This window comes from Crotalus tigris, unplaced genomic scaffold, assembly GCF_016545835.1.
Source record: "Crotalus tigris isolate CLP2741 ecotype Arizona unplaced genomic scaffold, ASM1654583v1 scf7180000024369.3102671, whole genome shotgun sequence".
Taxonomy (NCBI): Eukaryota; Metazoa; Chordata; class Lepidosauria; order Squamata; family Viperidae; genus Crotalus; species Crotalus tigris.
In genome coordinates, this window is record NW_024100539.1 from 2746006 (window position 1) to 2762051 (window position 16046).

The following is a 16046-nucleotide window of genomic DNA, read 5'->3' on the forward strand; positions in this document are numbered from 1 at the left end:
TTAAATTTGTTTATACTTATTGTGAAAAAGATATATTTCTCTTTCTTTACTATATTCTTCTTTTTTTATTCTTTCTTTTTTCTGCCCTTTTTATTCTTTCCATTTTCTTTCTCTAAGTTTAGTTTCTATTAATTTTTTTACTATTTTCCTATAATTCTTAATAAAACTTATATTTTGTAAAAGCCAAATATGTGGAGAATTCCTGAGTGTGGGCTTCAAACTTTAGCACTAGCCTAAATTAATTTTTCCGTAAATATGGGTCACTGCTGCTCTTTGAGACTTCTGCTGTTCATGTCTTGGACAAAATTAAATTAAATTAAGTGGAGGTAGAAGTGGAAATAACAGTATAGCCCCAATGAATCTTGAGAGACTTAGCAATCTCATGAGATTTTGAGTATTCTATTTAAACTTTAAAAAATCTTTTTCTTCCCAAAATATGCACCATCTGGATTTGGTTATATGTACCATGTACGATATGCTTTGCAGGCACTGCATTTCAAGCCCCAGCTAATGTGTTAATCTTAAAAAACAAACTGATAATAATATAGAAGAGAAAAAAAAACCCAGAATTACTGCTTTAATTCTGCACAGTATTGCAGAATCCACTATATATAGCCAAGATGCAACTGTTTTATAACACACACATTACATACACACAAAACCCAAATAACTTCACCATCATCAAAATCAGAATGTATTTTTATTCTAGAATTTCAGATTATATATATAAAATACATTTATCTGAGTAAATGGGATGAAGATCATATTGCTCTTTTTGTAATTAAAATGGATAAGTACTGTATCCACTGGAGAAGGAAATGGCAAACCACTCCAGTATCTTTGCCATGAAAACCCCATGGACAGTACTAAAAGGAAAAAAGATATGACGCTGGAAGATGAGCCCCTCAGGTCGGAAGGTGTCCAATATGCTACTGGGGAAGAGCAGAGGGCTAGTACTAGTAGCGCCAGAAAGAATGAAGCGACTGGGCCAAAGCCAAAAGGACGCTCAGCTGTGGATATATCTGGTGGTGAAAGGAAAGTCCGATGCTGTAAAGATTTTTTCTCCATAGGAACCTGGAATGTAAGATCCATGAATCAAGGCAAGCTAGACGTAGTCAAAAAAGAGATGACAAGACTGAACATCGACATCTTAGGAATCAGCGAACTAAAATGGACAGGAATGGGTGAATTTAACTCAGATGACCATCAGGTATACTACTGTGGGCAAGAATCCCTCAGAAGAAATGGAGTAGCCTTCATAGTCAATAAAAGAATAGGAAAAGCAATACTGGGATACAATCCCCAAAATGACAGAATGATCTCAATTCGAATCCAAGGCAAACCATTCAATATCACAGTAGTCCAAATCTATGCCCCAACCACTGGTGCTGAAGAGGATGAAATTGACCGGTTCTATGAAGCCCTACAGCACCTTATAGAATTAACACCAAAAAATGATGTCCTTATCATCATGGGGGATTGGAATGCTAAGGTAGGAAGCCAAAAGATAACCGGAATAACAGGCAAGTTTGGCCTTGGAGAACAAAATGAAGCAGGGCACAGGCTAATAGAATTTTGTCAAGAGAATACGATGGTCATAACAAACACTCTTTTCCAACAACCCAAGAGACGGCTCTACACATGGACATCACCAGACGGTCAACATAGAAATCAGATTGACTATGTGCTCTGCAGCCAAAGATGGAGAAGCTCTATACAGTCAGTAAAAACAAGACCAGGAGCTGACTGTGGCTCAGATCATGAGCTTCTCGTTGCAAAATTTAGGCTTAAATTGAAAAAAGTAGGGAAAAGCACTAGGCCACTCAGGTATGAACTAAATCATATTCCTGATGAATATACAGTAGAGGTGACAAATAGATTTAAGGAACTGGATCTGATAGACAGAGTGCCTGAAGAACTATGGATGGAAGTTCGCAACATTGTACAAGAGGTAGCAACTAAAACCATCCCAAAGAAAAAGAAATGCAAGAAAGCAAAATGGCTGTCTGAGGAAGCTTTGCAAATAGCTGAGGAAAGAAGGGAAGCGAAAGGCAAAGGAGAAAGAGAAAGATACACCCAATTGAATGCAGAATTCCAGAGAGTAGCTAGAAGAGATAAGAATGCCTTCTTAAATGAACAGTGCAAAGAAATAGAAGAAAACAACAGAAAGGGAGGACCAGAGATCTCTTCAAGAAAATTGGAGATATGAAGGGAACGTTTCATGCAAAGATGGGCATGATAAAGGACCAAAATGGCAGAGACCTAACAGAGGCAGAAGAGATTAAGAAGAGATGGCAAAACTACACAGAAGAACTATACAAGAATGAGCTTAACATCCCAGATAACCACAATGAGATGGTCACTGACCTCGAACCAGACATCCTAGAATGTGAAGTGAAATGGGCCTTAGAAAATCTGAGCAACAACAAAGCTAGTGGAGGTGACAGTATTCCAGCTGAGCTATTCAAAATCTTAAAAGACGATGCAGTAAAAGTGCTACACTCAATTTGCCAGCAAATTTGGAAAACTCAACAGTGGCCACAGGATTGGAAAAGGTCAGTTTACATTCCAATTCCAAAGAAAGGCAATGCCAAAGAATGTTCAAACTATCGAACCATTGCACTCATTTCACATGCTAGTAAAGTTATGCTTAAAATCCTACAAGCTAGACTCCAGCAGTATGTGGATCGAGAACTACCAGAAGTACAGGCAGGATTTCGAAGAGGCAGAGGAACTAGAGATCAAATTGCCAACATACGCTGGATCATGGAGAAAGCTAGGGTGTTCCAGAAAAACATCTACTTCTGCTTCATTGACTATGCAAAAGCCTTTGATTGTGTGGATCACAACAAATTGTGGCAAGTTCTTAAAGAGATGGGAGTACCAGACCATCTCATTTGTCTCTTGGAAACCTATATGCGAGTCAAGAAGCAACAGTGAGAACCGAACACGGAACCACTGATTGGTTCAAAATTGGAAAAGGAGTCCGGCAAGGCTGTATACTGTCGCTCTGCCTATTTAACTTATATGCAGAGCACATCATGAGAAAGGCAGGGCTAGATGAATCAAAAGTTGGAATTAAGATTGCCGGGAGAAATATCAACAACCTAAGATATGCAGATGATACCACTCTAATGGCAGAAAGTGAAGAGTAACTAAAGAGCCTCTTGATGCGGGTGAAGAAGGAGAGTGCAAAAGTTGGCTTGAAACTCAACATTAAGAAAACCAAAATCATGGCATCCGGCCCTCTCAATTCCTGGCAAATAGATGGGGAAGAAATGGCGGTAGTGACAGATTTTATTTTTCTGGGCTCAAAGATCACCTCAGATGGGGACTGCAGCCAAGAAATTAAAAGACGCTTGCTCCTGGGGAGGAAAGCTATGGCAAATCTAGACAGCATACTAAAAAGCAGAGACATCACCCTGCCAACAAAAGTGCGTATAGTCCAGGCCATGGTTTTCCCAGTTGCAATGTATGGCTGTGAAAGTTGGACCATGAGAAAGGCTGAGCGCCAAAGAATTGAGGCCTTTGAACTATGGTGCTGGAGAAGACTCCTGCGAGTCCCCTGGACTGCAAGGCGTTCAAACCGGTCAGTCCTAGAAGAGATCAACCCCGACTGCACTTTAGAAGGCCAGATCCTGAAGTTGAAACTCAAATACTTTGGCCACCTAATGAGAAGGAAGGACTCACTGGAGAAAGGCCTAATGCTGGGAAAGATTGAGGGCAATAGAAGAAGGGGACGACAGAGAATGAGATGGCTGGATGGAGTCACTGAAGCAGTAGGTGTGAACTTAAATGGACTCCAGAAGATGGTAGAGGACAGGAAGACCTGGAGGAATGTTGTCCATGGGGTCGCGATGGGTCGGACACGACTTCGCAATTAACAACAACAAGTACTGTATATGATGTACTGCTGCTTTGTCTTATTAAATATTTATAATTTATTCAGTGTTATTTTGTACATATATGTGAAACAATATTAGAGAGAGCTTTAGGGCTGATGATCCAATTGAGAAAGGAATTTAGAGATCTATATTTAGGTTGAACTGAATACAGATAGCTTGCCTTATGACCAAAATTGTAATCGGAATTTTGATCACTAAGCAGTACGGTCATTAAGTAATCATGTGACTGGACCCAATTTTATATCCATTTTTACCATGCTCATTAAGCTAATCACCATGGTCATTAAGCATATTGTGTGGTTATTAGGGAAATCCAGCTTCCCCAATTGACATTGGTAGTTGGAAACCTGGTCATATGATTGCAGGATGCTCTCAACCAGCTGTAAATGCAAGCCAATTGCCAAGTGCCCCATGACTGCAGGGGTGGTGCCATGTTCATAACTTCAAGACCAGGTCATAAATTGCAACTGTCCCCAAATGTTCTCTCTTAGCACTTCATAGAGATCAGCTCTATAACGTTTATGGCATGTTTGTGACACCAAAGAGTTTATTTTCAGAGATGAAGTTAGCAACAAAGAAAAGGAACAAATATGGTTGTATGGTAATAGATTCCAATGCATGAGCACATCCTGCAAACAATCAACACATCAGACAAAGTTAAAGTCCCAAGCAAGGTAGGCATGGGGAAGGCAGCTGACAACCTTCTTGGCAAAACTAACTGGTGTAAAGTCACTTGGTCTTTGACACTGGTTCTTCCCTTCATTCAATGCACACCATCCTCAGATGTATAACTGATGTTATAGCACACTTAAATATTTCCTTTGGAGAGAAAACAGTCGTCTTCTCATTTAGGACTCATAAAACTTCTGTAAGGGTGTCATTTGCTAAATGTTGACACAGAAACACCCAGTTGGGAGGTAATCCTATGTTTTGTGTAAGAAATGCAAATCTCTGATTTGACCTTTGGTTTAGTATGTGGTTTAGTGCAAATCTGGATTCTTGAAAACAGGCTAACACATTTTATTAAAAACATACATTTTTGTGAACTATAGCTCACTTGGTTAGATGTATGGTATCACTAAACCAATATAGGGTTAAAATTTGAATAGGCAGGAGAAAAGGAAAGGGAATTCAGGGTAATTATGCAGTTAAGTTACAAGTACCTTCTCAATTAGCAATTGTGCTTTTACAACCCATTGTGTCTATCGCACCTTCTCAGACAGTATCAGCAGTATCGGATATTCCTTTGTCTTTTCTTTGAGACCCGATGTCAGAGTTGTGTCCATTAATTCTTTCATCTGAAGAGTAGCCTGTTTGTCCTATGTAGGACAGGAACAAAGTAGTATCAGGGCATTTTAACCTTCCAGGACACTCCATTACAAATCTCAGAGTCTCTGTTTTGAAAATAGAAACTTTGCCAGCACAATTGAATGAGAGGTTGACAACTCACATGCATCAAAAGCTTTTAGACCAGAGAACAGCAGTCCTGTCTCCTTTTGAAAAGATAATACCAGTTTGCCATATGAAAAAAAATCAGTTTTATTTTTAAAAAGCATAAGGAGAGGTTAAATGCTCAAACAATTACAATGGAAGAAAGCCTTTAGCCTTAATAAAAATACAAACAATGTCTCAGCATCAGCTGCCTATAAAATGCTAGGGGAACCTGCATCCGTGGTACAAATAAAATTAAGGTGGGATTAAACGTAGAAGAATGTATAAAAAGTACAATAAAGTTCTGATGCAAAAATCAAATGCACATTTCTAAAAACCATTGGCAGGCACATTCAAAATATCAGCAACCTGACCAGGGTTCAAATCCTGCCCTAAATGTTTATCTCCACGAGGAGGGATTTCCATTCTAGCTCATTTATGCAGATAGCAAGTTCTAACTAATTTCTGATTTCTGTTGATTGTAATTTGCTTCTTTGCTCAGGTTGATTCCCTAGAGATTTCTGGACCACAATTTAGAGGCTCCTTTCATCATTACAGAGGTTCCTTAATTTTGCTCTCACTATATGCTCCAAGCAAATCAACTCTCTCCCCCAGAGTCTTTGTCGTCTCCCTGCTTAAACAGGCCTTAGAGGTAGTCCTTGACTTAAGACCGTTTGTTTAACAATGGCTCAAAATTCGGAAGGCCTTGGAAAAAGTGAATTTATGACCCATCCTTGAAGGTATGATAGTTGCAGCACTCTTGGTGGTCATGTGATTGTAATTTGGGAACTTAGTACTTAGTCAACATATTGCCCTCAACAATCTGTGTCCTCATTGTACTGATCTCGTAGGGATGGAAGGCTGGGTCAACCTTGAGCCGGTCAGGATCGAATTCCTGGCACTGAGCAGTGAGTTAGCCTGTAGTGCTGCATTCTAACCACTGTGCTATCACGGCTCTATGATGCGAGTTGCAATCAGATCATCCATGTAATTTAACAACAGGTAAACCCTTTTATGCTGTGATGTTATTTCATGATTTCATTTGTACCATGAATTTTGTTGGACAGTTTTAATTTGTGCAAACCACCCCAAATTTGTTTTTCATTGCCCCAAATGCAATAACAGGCTAAAAATAAATGCATTTTTTTTTCTATTCTGGAAATGGGCAATGCTGGTCTCTAAAGCAGATTGGAGTAACAGTTAAGTTACTTGCTTCCTTGCTTCCAGTGTTTTTGGAAAGGACAAAAGGTCTTTCTCTGGTGATCTTTTGTTCGATCGTTTCCTGTATTTTTATTGTTTCTCTTTGATAGCATTTGTTTATTGATGTTTTCAGAATTGTGTTAATTCATACCCTCTTTTATGGAAAACGTGACAATGGCTTACTTTATAAGAAAATTCACTACACAGGTTACCAATATCCCTCATCTATAGATCTGTTTTTGCTGCAGATTCCATGCATTCTATCTCAAAACAGAAACTTTGACAAACAAAAAGCCATTCAGTATTTTAAAAACGTATTGCTTGATACCCCCGACATAATTTTTAATGGCAATTGGCAAGCTTCATACTTTAACAATAATCTTTAGGACCAGACCCTCCCACAGTGCCAATTTCATCATGACCTTAATGCTACGGGTTATAAACAGGCTCATGTATTGCGGAAGCCTAGATGTGAAAGTATAATTATTAACCAATCAACAAAATCAATGTTAAATAATATTTGAGACTAATGGTGCACAGGGCAATCAAATATTAAACTGTTAGCAATTTGGGGGAAATGCAACACAAAGACTATTTAAGGCCAACGACATACAAAGCGATAAAACAAGAAGCACTGCATCTTAGACAATTGTATGCATTCTGTTGAATGAGAAAAAAGAAATACTGATTTAAAGGAAGATGGGGAAACAATGATTCTGAGTAGGGATTCACTTTAATGGAGCATAAACAGAGTTCCTTTATGGGCAAAGAGAATAGCAGCCATTCTGGAGGTGACCATGTGGCCAGAATGAAGCCTGATCACTTAAAAAGGATTTCCTAGTTTTAGAAGACCCTTAATGGAAATATGTCAGAAGCATGAAGCGTTGAAATTGTTAAAGCAGCAATTTAGGGAAAATGAATGTAGGTGGATTGAAAATTTTAAATTGGATGATTATATGACATACTATTCAAAGCATGAGAACACCACAGGTGTGATGGTGGAGTGGTTAGAATGCAGCATGCTGCAGAGTAACAAACCTGGATAAAACAGATGCAATAAGCCAGGTTGCTTCTGTAATTTTACTGTATAAGTAGTCTTCAACTTACAACCATTTGCTTAGTGACCATTTGAAGTTACGATGACATTGAAAAAAAATGACTTCTGACCATTTTTCACACTTCTGACCATTGCAGCATCTCCCTGGTCACATGATTTACATTCAGATGCTTGACAACTGACTCACATTTGTGATTTTTGCGGTGTCATATGGACACCTTTGGCCACCTTTTGACAAGCAAAGTCATTGGGGAAGCCAGGTTCACTTAACAACTGTGTTACTAATTTAAGAACTGCTTAAGATTCACTTAACAAATTTGGCAAGAAAAGTTGTAAAATGGGACAAAACTCACTTAACAAATTTCTAACTTAGCAACCTAAATTTTGGGCTCAGTTGTGGTCGTATGTTGACGACTACTGTGTTTCCCCCAAAATAAGACCCAACCAGAAAATAAGCTCTAGCATGATTTTTTTCAGGATGCTCATAATAAGCCCCAGTTAAGATTGTCAGCCAGGTGGACACATTTAGTACCATATTTCCCCGAAAATAAGACCTAACTGGAAAATAAGTGCTTCTTTTGAAGCAAAAATTAATTCCCCTGTCTTATTTTGGGGAAAACACAGTACCTGTATAGAAAAAATGCCATATATTGGGAAACAGCAAGTATTTTACAAGTGTGCTAATGATTGCATATGTTGGTTTGGTAGCAGTTCACCACTATAAAGTCTGTGGTTTCTAGCATGTGTATGTTCATGATTCTGTCTATTAAATATGCCTGCTTTTTTAATATATATTCCATAAGGTACAGTCCACAAAGGTTTTTCTTAAAACGCTGAAGATACATTAAGATAATTGCAACACCCTAATTAGAGTTTCTTCTAAAAATGGCTTATCTACTCATGTTTTAATAGATGAAAGATTTTAGAGGGGTTATGGCAAAACAGTTATAGTAATCAGAGAAGAAAAAGTGCTGAAGGTATCATGAAGCTCCATAATTAAACTGAAGCTTACAGCTCAATTATATTTGAGCATCATTATGCATAAAACATCAGTAGGCATCATCAGGAATCCAATAAAAGAGATTCCATCAGTGTTAAAAGCCAAAAGGTAAGCCATAATACAGATTGGACTAAATTGTATAAGCAAAATATAGGAAAAATATGAGTAAATTTAAAGTCAGTTCTCACAGTCTCTCTATTCTGATTAATGCATGTGACATTAACATAAGCCTTGCTTTTTGCAAAACATAATTAATTGATTTAGTGAAAAATTGGAGTTGAATTATTGACTATAAAGGAGTGGAAGAAAAGATTCCATCAAGTTTCAGGAATTCTAAATTCAAATGAACATCCATCGATTCATCCATCCATCCATCCATCTATCCATCCATCCATCCATCCATCCATTCATTTGTACACTTTGACCTTGATATTTATTTTCAATTTCCCTCTCTGGAGATTTACTCATTAGTTGGCTAATATGCTCCTGCTTTTCAGTTTCACCGTGCAACTCTTTTGTAAATATGTGATGAGGATCAAATAAATATACTGTAATTGAATGGTCAAGGTGATTAAAATGAATTGTAAATAGACATAATTACTCAGTACCAATTGTCTTTCTTTCTCTCTCTCTCTCTCTCATTCTTGGTTGATGATTGTTTTGTATTAAACAGTAACCTTATAAAAGTTTTGCCTTTGGCACCCCAAGGAAGGGAGGTTTAAAATATATTAAACACTCTTATGAAATCCTCATAAAGTAGTTAGTGTATAGCTTAATGCAACCAAGAGATCTGGAGAAATGGCCAGCAACATAAATTGCTGTTTTAAAAAATGCAGGTCATTCCATCTTCCATTCCTTCAGAACATGTTTTTTTGGTGAAAACAACCAGTGATCAGCGATCCACACTGAACAGAGTTTTATGGAAATGGATGTTCTGTAAAAGAAAACATTTGCTAGGGATTATGGTATCTTTTGACATCCTGATTTATTTTTAATTTATAGTCTAAGAGGATTGTAGCTTGATCTTCCCACATGTTCCTCTTGCATTTACTAAAGCATAAATGCCATGCAATGTTAGGAGACAGGGAGGGAGAATGCCGTTCTCTGAATTTTGATCACAAAAGTTAACTGCCCCTCTTTAAGTTTTAAAGCCAGCTCTGATTTAGGATAGGCTAGTAGTGAGTGAAGAGTGAGCACCCATCATTCAGGCTCCAAGGTTTAACTTGAGTTGAAAGGGCTTAGCAAGGATTGAATAGTGAAGATACTGGTATCCCCATAGGTGAAATATGAATTGCTATTGCCTTTCAGTGTCCTTGCAGCTGCAACAAATTTCACAGAGACAAAGAGAATAATAACAATAAAAGTAAATATATATAAAAAAACCCTCCTTAGTTTTACAATTCTCAGTATCAGAGATACATCTAAGAGATTCCCACCAAGTAACTGTGTTTAAATTTGACATGCTTATTTTAATTTTCTCATCTACCATTACAAAATACAGGATATTGAACCCTAGGAAATATATAATAACAGCAGTCTTCCAAAGTCAATATAAGTGGGAAAATTAATAAGACTAATAATCTATCAGTTTGTAGGATTTTAGGCCTATGATCTGGCATTTCAAAAAATGCATCCTGTGATTTTCTCTGACATGACCAAGGAAGCTGAGGTTCAACTGCCCTAACTTCAGGATTTGTCTTTTGTTTTAATTTACTCCAGAAGATATTGTTAGTTTAAAAAATAGGAAACATCATTGTTAACTAATGTGAGTTTGTTGTTGCAACTGGAATGCTCTCCTCCTCCTCTTTCATTTCCTGATGTTCCTTTTATTCTGTAGATTTAAAAATGATTTTTAAATTGTTCTAAAATGTAAGAAAAAAAATATACTGTGTGTGTCAAACTGAACTAAGTTGCAACCGATCAAAATTTACTGTGCAACTTCATAAATCAACATTTCATATTTTTTCTGTATTAAATATTTATTTAATCCAGATAGGAAAAAAAATACTAGCATCTCTATGTTTTATTCAGTTCAATCACACACAAACAATAGCCACGGAAGTCACTAATACATTCCAAACATTTTATACTATCATCATAAAAATCTGACTGTAGCAGAATCTGTCTGGAACTGGATATGACCTGGGTGATCTTTAATGCACGTGTGGATCCCTGGTGATTTTAAGAAGAAAAATATGTCTATTTTTTTTTAAAAAAAACATGTAAATGGCTTAAATGACAGAAAACTTCTCTCTGGAGGATGTCACTCATTCAGCCTTTCTTAACTCTCTGAGACAGAAGTTCTCTGAACTTGTCTTGTTTATGTTTAAGAGGAAACAGCAAATGTCACTTTAACATTCGGATTAATAGGAAAATCAGACATAACTCCATTTCTCCCCTCATCAAAATATAGACTGTTTCTTCCTCTTTTCGACGTGGGATATAATTTACATGAAGGTAAAAAACCCTGAAACTTCTTGGAGCAAATGTTATGCTATGAAAACAAGCAGCTCTTCTTGCACTATTCATTGTAAGGGTCTTGTTTCTCTCCAGTTGTGTGTATTTATGTCACTATCCTTGCCTCTTTTAGTCCTAGAGGATTGTAATTTGACAGATAGTTTGCTGAAATTGCACTTAATGTTAATAGGACATCCTGAAAAGTGGTGGAACACATGAAAATCTTGAAAAGTAGGACAGAATTGTCCACAGATGGAATAATAAATGTTCATCAAAAGTTATTATGCGACAAGAAGGAAAAGTGTAATGTTTAAATTTCTGAAGAAGACCTTCTGTAAAAAGTTTGGAAGACATTCAATCTCATGTTACTTTATGCGATCATATAAAGACATGTTATAAATCTGTAGTCTTTGTTCTTTCCATGGAACATCTATTCCTTTCAACTTCCACACTTATATTTATTAGCGTGAGCTTTCCTTAAAACACAAACAAAACCGTATTTCATCTCATTTTATTTCTTCCAAAATGATGTTCTTAAAGTACATCTTGCAGATAGATTATCTGTCCCTCACAGCAAAGCTTCACAATGGGAGTCTAATAATTGCTTTTTTTCTAATTTCACTAAATGAGTTATAATTATTTTATGTCTGTTTTATGGTTACTGAGTAGTATTAACCTAAGCTCTAATTATAATATAGCTTTCAGAGAAATGTATGGACACTGAATTGATGGACTGCCAGCTTATGTGGGAACATCACATAAAGCAGATATACAGCTAATAGTTTAAGGCGTAGCCTGTTAAAATTCAGGGGCACAGCTCACTCATGAATAAGTAACAGGGTGTAAATTCATTGACTAGCTTTTATAGCATCCCAGATAGGAACATACACCCAAGATTACTACATGTATAATGTACAGTGTACAATGGCATCTGTTGATGTGATTGGAATTATTGATTACTATTTAATAACAGTATTAGTTCCTCAAGAATAATAACTAAATAGTAACCAGGCTGAGCTATTAAAGGATGCATCATTGGTGATTGAATAAATATTGCAAATGTAGCAAGTCTTTCTAATGTTGATTGAAGCCTTCAGAGAAAAAAGGAAATAAACTTTTTGCAAGTACATGACAAACTGAAATCAAAGGGCGAAGCTTTGTCCGTATCTCCATGTTAGAAAAAGTTTGATATATAATTTCTCTTTGTCACACTGTTATTCATTTCTTTGTTGATTTTGCTTAGCTTTTTTTTTTTTAAAAAAAAACCCAAGACCTAATTACTTTCAAAATCTTTCAGATATCTTAGAAATATGAATGGGAAGATAGAGTGTCTGTCTCTATTGTCTTCTATTTCTAAGCATGAGCCTACCACTCTTCTGGAAAACTATGATTTATAATTCTGACTAAAAGGAAAAACAGATAGAACTTTTATCACCTTAATCCCAGCTTCCATATGTACCAAACTGTAAAGTCCTGCAAGGGAATGCCATTTTTTTTTTAATAAATGACCATTCCCGGCAGCACCCAAAAGTAGTTCATTTTGCATTCAAAATAGACTAGGAATAGGTAGGTAATAAAAAGTATAATACTATGTTGGTAGAAGCAGAAAACAATTGTAATGAATTTATTTGAGAAAGAACCAGCAACATACAGCTGGCAGAACCTGGCTGACCCTCCTAGTTTAGCTCAATCTTCTGCTTGGAATGGGAGTTCCTTTGTTTTTTTTAAAACACAGGTCTTGTGCTGCTTCAAAAGTGTGCTAAACCTGTTTATAAGAAAAAAATAGACATTAAGAGTGCAGAGGCCTCTGGAGAAACCATGTGCCCAGTCTCTTTGGCAGCCAAAGAGTTAATGGATAGCAATGACCAGAAAATAGAAGAAGGCATTCTTAGTAGCCTCAAGCAGCCCATAACAGATGGAGAGAAATCACCACCAATATCAATGAGGAACTGTAGATTATTAGATTGGCAGAAGAAGGAACACTACTTTAAATGTGGAACAGCTAACTTACTTACTTTAACTTACTCCATTCTATGATAGTTCCTGAAATGAAATTCTGGGGAATGGAACTGTTATAGTCAGTCCAAGGATTTGATGGGAGAAGCCAGTTCTAGTTGTAGAGATCAAAGGGCTGTTTGAATTAGCTGCAGACTAAACAAATTAAATGTGCAAAGCACACCTGGCCCTTATCTGGTCAACTGCTAAAGCTTGGAGCATGAGAAACTAAATAAAATCTATCAGCCATTTCCTGGACCACAATGTGAACCTTCTTGTAAATTTATTTTTCAAGGCTAAGTATCTGAGTCCTAGTTACTTAAAGAATCGTGCATTTATTCTAGACTACCAAATAAAAATATAAATTGTTTACAAGCTTTAGCCAGGAATGAATAACATCTTCTCTTCTTTCTTCTTCTGGGTCTTCTTTTTCTCTTCCTCCTGCTGCCAGGAATGTCAAGCAGTAGAACTTGAGATGTGGTGGGGAGAGATATTTGGAAGATATATTGATGATGCTATGCTGAATGTAGCAAAGCAAATATAATAATTGTTGTCAAATAATTTCAATTGTTTGTGCTGAGCTGCACTGGATTTTGTGTATTTTTCTACGTTAGGAAATGTTGTATTTTAATAGTTTTCAATTTGGTTTGTCAATAGATCCTGGTTGTGCCTGCTGTTATTATTGGACCAGAGGAAATATTTGTTTTATTAAAGGGTAGCTTAACCTTTGTTTAAATATGGGTGAACTAAAGGTCATTGTAATTATTTGCCGAATTATGTCGCCCTTGAGTTACTAGGAAAGCCTTTGCATGTGTGTTATCCTTTATTATACAGTTGCTTTTAAAAAAAAATAGAAAAGAAAAGAAAAGGACCTCTTAGACTTTGCATTTAGAAAAATACTAGTAGAACCAGTCACAGTTTGTGGCATGGCTTTTAGAAATCTCTAAGTCAGAAAGTGGTCGAGGTCCTCGTTGTGTTTTCCCAGCAGGAAAGAAAAAGATAAAGAAGTTCTCTATAACTATTTTGTCCTCCTGCCAGTTGCATTTTGATGGCTAGACATCAAGACAGAGAAAGTGAAAAATTTCTGAAAACTGTAGCAGAGAAACACAAACTTCCAGAGTAAAAAAAAAGAGAGGGGGAAATGGGTTTCAGAATAATGTTTTCATTTGAAAAAAAAAACCATGAGAAATATTATTACCATCTCCAAATCTTTCAAGTTTCTAGAATTGTTTTTGCTATTGTTTTATTCTGTGATGTACTGAGCAATAAACTTCTAGATGGGACCTAGGAGATATGAATCCCAGGCAGCCTGATGGCTTGTAATTATAGGCTATATTAGGTTAGTGTTTTGAGATCTGATTCATTGTGAGCCCAATTTGGAACTCCCTACTGTATGCACTGGACTCTCTGGAATCATTGCTATACAGTACAGTGATAGTCTACGTTTGCAGAAGAGATGCCATGACTTAATGGCAAATCAAGTACTGTGGGTGACTTAATGATAAATCAAGTATTATACGTGCTTTAATAAAGCCATGTTTCCAGTTTAGAAATCTGCTATGGCAACATGTAATAACGGCAGTATACAGCATTGCTGTGAAAATCCTAGCTTTTAAAAATGTTATGCAATGCTCAAATTATTTTGGGCTACCTTCAAATTGTTTTGTGTCTGGTAAAGATCTGTGTATTTTGACAAATGCTGGGGCTGTCCCTGCCTCTTGTTATACAAGGATGTGCAATTTGACGTTACAGGTAGTCTTCGACATGCAACTGTAATGGAGACTCCCCATTATGGTTATATATCATAACAATCCTAAAACGGGTTGGTCACATGGTTTTATCACCTTTTTTGTGGCAGTTATTAAGTGAGCATGGTAGTCATAAAGCAAATGCTGTGGTTGTTAAATAAACCAACGGATCGCATATGGGCAGAGTTTTGTTGAAAACTGGATGTATGTTTTGACAAAATTGTCATAAAACATGGACATTGTTATGTATTGAACCAAATTCATAAGGTCTGTTATAAAAACGGTTAACTAACTGTTCAGTTTGAATCCTCAACTGTCTGTCTGTATATACTTTAAGCCTTTGTTTTAGGCAGGAATGAATACTTTAAAATCATTGGCCGCCACCTAGTTGTAGTCCATATAAATATGAGTCAAGCAGCTGCTAGAGCCGCTCCTGTGAGAACTAATAAAAGAGCTGTTATTTCAAACAGGTGTCTTCAATGCCTCGCTGTTCCCACTACACAACAGTGGTGATGAGGATGGGATTATGCTGCATGTGACTAAGGGATGCTGTAAACAGCGATAAATGCAGCTGTGTTCTGAGCACTTGAACTTCAATTATGTGACCCAACTGTCAGAACTGGGTCAAAAGTCCCCTGGGTCAGTCATATAACTTCAAACAGTTGCCAAGGGACTGATCATAAGTTGAGGCCTACCTATACATAGGCATTTACCTGTCCTTCCAGACCAGGGAAATAGGGAGAACAACGGCGGAAAATCAAAGGCATGAAAATCAGAAGCAATATCCACGATGCAGCATAATCCGCATCACTCAGGGAACCTTCAAAAAACATTGGATGTACTCTTGTTCTCTTTGGGCAAGTCTGTCAATGAAAATCAGATTCACGAGCCTTCTGAAGTGCTGCACCTAGGTAAGATTGGAACTTGGTATGAATTGCTGGTAAAGAAGTCAGTCTTTCGCCCACAGGTAATATGGATGGCTGCATTTAGCACATGCTCAGCTGTAAAGGAGCTGTAATTTCTACAACAGAAAGGCTGCCTGCTGACAAGATCACCCTTTATTTTCATCTGCCTTGATTTGTAGTGCTGTTTCTGGTCTAATGCTTTCTCTTGGGAAAAAAAAATATGGGTAAATAAAGCTGCCACCTTCTACCTTTAGACAATAAAAGGGACCGAGTTAATAATAAGTGTGTGTGTGTGTGTGTGTGTGTGTGTGTGTGTGTGTGTGTGTAGACAATAAAGGCAATGATGCT